The sequence below is a fragment of the Mustela nivalis genome (assembly GCF_964662115.1).
Source record: "Mustela nivalis genome assembly, chromosome: 5".
Taxonomy (NCBI): domain Eukaryota; kingdom Metazoa; phylum Chordata; class Mammalia; order Carnivora; family Mustelidae; genus Mustela; species Mustela nivalis.
The window spans coordinates 155,403,531-155,409,673 of record NC_139024.1 but is presented as its reverse complement, the minus strand read 5'-3'; the positions used below and the strand labels follow the sequence as shown (position 1 = coordinate 155,409,673).

Here is a 6,143-nt window from a genome sequence, read left to right as displayed (position 1 = left end):
GACAGCACAGGGTTTGGGGTTGTTTGTTTTCTTCCCCTTCTCCTCCCCCCAACCAAACGCATGACTTGGTTTCATATAAAGTACTCCCAATTCATTTCCCAGTTAGAATGTGGTTCCTAAACTTTCCCTATGGAGAAATTCTGGAGGCCCCCATATTCAGATTTAAGATGTCGCAAAGCCTCCCACACTCCCTATTAGAAAACATGAGCCCGGATAGTGAGCCTCTCTCCTCAAGAAGCAGCTGCCTCTGGACTTCCAGCAGCGTGAGGCCCAGGCCAGGATTTAACACTAGAAAATGCTGGAAACACTGCTCTGTACATTGGTTGTTCAAGAATGAGCAATGTTAATCAGCTGTGTTTGGTACCACGGTTTATCAGGGCACTTGTAGAGTCCAGTTAAAAAGGAGAAACACCATTCTAGGGATTTCCTACAGAAGGAATTTAATTGAGATAAGTATATAAACAGATAATGAAAAAGAAAACAAAAGAGGGATGAAGAATAACCCAAAGAGAAGCAGGGGCAAACAGATGCCACCTCTCTAAGGGCTACAGGGACCAAGGGAACAAGAAGGGACAACTATCACCTAGGGAGGAACTGGGGCTGGAACGCCCAGCATAGCAAGAGCTGAGACCACCAAAAGAAAGGTCATCTGATGAGACTGAGCCAGAGTACCAGTGAGGCTGGAGAAACCCCAGGAAGTGACGAGGGAAGGGAAGAAGTGCCCTGGACCCACCAACATGTCCCATCAGGATCTCCCATTACTCAAATCTGCTGGAAATTGGGGAGCAAAGGAGCCTGGGAAATGTAGTTTCCATTGACACTCAACTGTAGCAGAGGACGGGCAGAAATGCAAATACTTCTGCAATTTTTGATGCCTGAACATATGACCCAATTGTCACCCCACTGGGTCTCCTGTGCATGAAAACACAGAGATACACTACCATTTTTAAAGACGTGGGATCACAAAGACTGTTTCCCCTCGTTTTAAATAAGTTGTGACATATTCCTGGTGGTTGGTATCTTCTAAGATGACCCCCAATGATCCTTGCCTCTGAAGGTTTGTACCCTTGGATAATCCTTTCCCCTGAGTGTGTGCTACTCTTAGTAACTTGCTTCCAATAAGTAGAATGTGTCAGAAGTGATGGCATGTCACTTTTCATATTAGGTCACAAAAGGTTGTGGCCTCTGTCTTGGGCCTTGACTTACACTCTTCCTCATGCTTAGCCCCTCAGAAGAAAGCCATGACATAAGCTTTCCGGTTGGAAGGCCCATAAGATGAGAAAAAACCAACAAGGACTTGAAGCCCTCAGTCTAACAACCCTTGAGGAACTGAGTCCTGCCAACAGCCATGTGCATGGGTTTGGAAGTGGACTGACCCCACACTGGACCTTGAGGTGATGGCAGTCTCAGCCACTCTTAAACGCAGCCTGTGGAAGAGCCAGAAGGCCCAGCATGGCTGAGCTCCAGTCCTGAAGCTGCCAAGTTGGGGGATAATTTGTGATGGGACAATAGATAACAGATACATCCAGAAATGAACCAAACAAAGATAAGGGGAGAAGAGGGCATGGTCTTCCATGTCTACTATGGAGCATGTACATCATCCCCACTTAATCCTGACAGCCGAACTTGATATGCTGGTTCCATTTTCCAGACAAGGCAATTGAGGATAAGAAGGGAAAATATTTTGCTCAAGGTCACATAGATTGCAAAAACATATGACGTATGGCCACACCTGTGTTTTTATTTCCATCTCCCATGGTGTCCCAGGAATCACGGTGACCAGCCCTCACGGTTGCTGTCATCTTGTTTGGGTTGGGCACAAAGAAGAAGAACAAATTGTTCAAAATCAAGTATCTTCTTGCTTTCTTAAAATCAAACGCATCTCTCAGAAATTCTCTCTCTTGCAGAGTGATGTAAATCACCCAAAAATAAAAAATGAGCAGGGCCTTGTTTCTGGTGTTCCTTAGTTAAAGACAAAGCTACAGAGTCCTTACGAAATTGGAGGCACAACCGAGCCAAGTCAAACAAACCTCCAAAGACACAGAGTTCTTAGGTCCTTGGGCTCCGAGGCCACTGGTATCATCGTGTAACAAAACAAAAAAAGATGACCTGGGTGCATTACCTCTGTCTCTGTGTCTCAGTCTCCTAGCCTACGAAGTGGGATAATAATAGCGCCTACCTCATAAACTCCTTATGAAGATGAAATAAGGGAGTGCTCAGCCCACTGTGAACATTATAAGCTAATTAATGAAATGAGGCAGGAACTCCATTCCTCATCATCCAGCTCTAGTTTGGAGAGCAGGGAATGTGGGAAACAGGAACTTGGGTCTGATTCTGAGGCGCATTTCTGAGCTCCCACAGCATGGCTCCTGATGATGGAGCCAGAGGACCGCTTGGCACTGCTGCCCGACGAGGGGACACAGGGCGCCGGGGAGCCCAAGCTGAGCTCCTTGGAGACCAGGTCTCCCTGGAGCTTCCGTGGAGGCAGCAGGAGGGTGGAGGAGGGAGGCATCTCTGCATATTTCAACACAGACCACCTGGTGGAAGAGAAAAAGTCATTTTCACGGATGCGAAGTGGAGAGGAAAGAGAGACTGTGGGCAGCAGGTGGGCAGTAGAAAGGGGGTCTGCCAGAGAGAGATGGAAACTTACAGAATCAGCTGTTGGAGTGTCGCTTTCGTGAAGAACGTTCTAGAAGGCAGACACAAGGAGATTTAAATCAAGTTCAAAAAGTTAGATCTCAGCCCCTTAGTTAAAGCTTTCCACTCTTGTCCACGGACGAGCACCCCTACAGGTCCTGTGACTTCAACTCCCAACCAGGCCTTCCTATCTAGGGCTTCCATCAGTCCTATGTCCGCTGGGCCTGGGGGGCAGAGGGCTGGCAGCGGGGTCTGTTCTCCTGCCATGCTGGGGGGGTAGGAAGGAGGCCCCTGATGCCTAGAGTTTCTATGTTCCAGAAGGGCGCCCACTGCCTGCACTGTTCCCTCCGTGGAGAAAGCAAGAAAGCTGACTTGAACAGGGAGAAGAAACATTTTCTGTGTGGGTGCCAGCTGGGAACGCCAGCCTCCCAGCACTTGGGAACACGGGCTGATCCTCCCACAGGGAGAGAAGCAGCCATTGTTCTCCGTTCATCGCCAGGCAACCCCGACGAGGTCCCTGGGGTCACGGGCTACACAGCCCAGCCGCGTCCTGGTCCGCAGGGCCTGGCTCAGGGCGTGCCCGGCCCTGTCTGCTGACAGTCGTGCTCCAGGCTCACCGCCTGCCGGCCCAGGGCCGCAGCCCGCTCTGGAAGTGGGAGATGATGAGGGAGCAAAAAGCATGAAGGAAGTGAAGGGTGAACCTCACCTATCTGTCTGAAGGGTGTTCGAGGCTTCTTCACAGAATTTGGAAGGTCGCGATGAAAACACCAGCAGACGAGAAACAACACAGAAATATCCGTGGCAGGTACAGATCCGCGGAGTGAGGGACTGAACTCGGCCCAGAAGCATGGCGGGTGAGGCAGGACCCTCCGGGTAGGAACGCAGCGTGAGCCAACCCGCGTTCCTTCCTGCGCAGGCGCAGCGCGTGTCCGAGGTGGGGGGAGGGGCGGGCGTGTGCTGGTCGCCGTCGAGCCGCGGACACCCCAGGAGGAAGCAAAACACCCCGCCGGGGGCATTTGCTAATTCCCATTGGTAAATCCTGCTGCTCTGGCTGCCTTCAGGCTCCCAGGGAGACACCCAATGCTGAGCAGAAGAAAGGAAAGGAAGGATTCCAAGCGCCACGCGGGTCGTCCTTGGGAGGCCTGAGAGAGCGGAGACGTCAAGGGCAGAATAGTATTGGCCGCGCGGCCACGCACCGACCACCGAACTCTTCGGCGCCTGCGCAGACGACCAGCTGCTTCCGGGCCCCAGTCCCTTCTTCAGCCGCCAGAAGGGACTAAGCTTTGGAGAGACCCCCCCACCCCACCCCATTTCATTTATTTATTTATTTATTTATTTATTTATTTATTTATTTATTTAAGACAGAGAGAGAGCGCGCGAGAGCACAAGCAGGGGCAGGAGCAGAGGGAGAGGGAAGCAGGCGCCATGCTGTGCAAGGAGCCTGACGTGGGACTCGATCCTCCGACCCCGAGATCATGACCGGAGCCGAAACCAAGACTCGCTTAGCAAGGCTGAGCCACCCAGGCGCGCCTGAATGCTACCTTTTAACAGCCTCCTGCGTTTTTCTTTTCTCTGTTGAGGTTGCTCAGACACCCTGTCAGGCTGAGTTCTGCATATCCAGGGAGGCACGTTGAGCCCCAACAGAGCAGGCAGAACGTGGGGCGTGCCTGTCTTGGGCGTCGCAGCTCAGTGTGAAAGGCCCACCCAGGCCACCGGGCTGCTGGGAGGGGAGCGGGGGTCCTCCAGGGCCACGGGTCTACCTGACTCTCTCCTCCCGGAGCGTCCTGCGGCCATCTGCGCGGCTGCCACCAGAAACAGGGAGTGAACCCGCTTAGTGTAACCCGGTTACCTCGGCCCTGCGGGGAAGCCAGCAAACCCCTGAGGGGAATCCCAGCCCCCTCTCCTACTTTTGCTTTCCCACACTTGGGAGATAGACAGATGCATCCATACACAATAGGTAGGTAGATGGATCTCTACCGACATGGTTTTGCGCATGTTTATATTAGCCTTTACCAAGAACAGTGTGCTGCTTTTTTTTTTTTTTAAGATTTATTTATTTGAGAGAGATGATTTATTTATTTGAGAAATTTATAAGATTTACATATTTGATTTATAAGATATATATATATATTTATTTGAGGTATATATATTTATTTAAGAGATTTATGAGATTTATTTATTTGAGAGAGACTTTTCTGCCCATGTGTATGCAGGCAAGTGCGGTGGAGAGGCAGAAGGAGAGGGAGAGTCTTCTACAAAGGGTTCCATCCCACGACCCTGAGATCACGACTAGAGTGGAAGTCCGGAGTTGCTTAAGGGACTGCAACACCGGGTGCCCCAGAACAATGACCTTTCTTCTTCGACACCTCGTTTGATTCGTTCTCAAAACTCTAGGAGGTGCTGTTCCATTTCACAGATAAAAAATCTCATCCTCAGGGATGGCAGGTGATTTAACCTTGGTCAGACCCTCAGTAAATGGCCCAGTGGAACATCGACCCAAGTAATTCAGCTCCAGATTCCCCTGCCCTTCCAGAAGGTCTCCCTGCACATCCGCTTTGTGTAGACGGATTTGTGTGTGTGTACAAGCACCAACCACTCTGTGTAGACTTGTTATATAGACAAAACCTGACCTTGACTGAAGAAAAAAAAGAGCGATTAGGAGACAGGGTGGGGAAATGGGTAGAGTGTGTTTTCTGACTCCCATGAGGAGGACAGCAAAAGGCAGGTAACCCGAGAAACTGCCTTCCTGCCTTCATGCATGGTCTTTTACTCCCTCGCCACAGGCTGGGATTTGGGGGATTTTTTCCTATTACGATATACTATCCATAACTCTCACTACAGAAGTGGTGTTGAAAGTTAAACAACCTTATCTGTGTTGTTCTTTTGAGCTTCAAATAGCCCATACATGTGATCTTTTTTCATTCTCATAGTCACTTAAGCTAAATATTCCCTCCATTTTACAGATGAAGAAACTGAGGCTCAAAATGACTAACTTGGCTAAGGCCATATTGTTTCTAAGGCAAAGAACCTGAGTCCATCCTGAGAGTGACTGGTTGTGGTTCACGTTCCACAACCCCAGCAGAACAGGAGGGCACTTACCATTGTACTGAAAATCAGGGTTCATGGCTCTAGAATTGTTTCGTGTGCCCACCAACAGGGGACGGGTTACAGAACCAGGATGCATCAACACAGTGCTATTGCGTAGGACAGTATACAGAAGGCTCCCCGTTTGCACATCTGGAAAGTTCTCCAAGACAATTGTCATGGAAAAGAATAGTGTCTACAGCCTGCCGTCTTTTGCCAGTGAAGGCGGGGGCTCGGCTCCCATCTGTAAGGACTAACGATGTGCAGATGCTTAAGAAAAGGAATGATTACCTAGTGGAGTCATCCAGCAGATGACTGGATTCTCGATAAATACCTTGTGATATTGGTTTGTTTGAACGCTCTGAATGTATTACTTATTCAAGACATGAGACACATTTGTACTAAAGAGACCTTCCCTTCAA

General features: G+C 49.8%; 1 long non-coding RNA gene across 1 annotated transcript; it reads right to left on the bottom strand.

The window, feature by feature from the left end:
* Positions 1-423: 423 nt before the first annotated feature.
* LOC309865305 lies at positions 424-3,555 on the bottom strand. The gene is made up of 3 exons (XR_014312019.1): positions 3,344-3,555; positions 2,651-2,689; positions 424-2,537 (listed from the first exon to the last, which is right to left on the bottom strand). It is a non-coding gene; the product is annotated as an uncharacterized lncRNA (long non-coding RNA).
* Between the last annotated feature and the right edge of the window lie 2,588 nt (positions 3,556-6,143).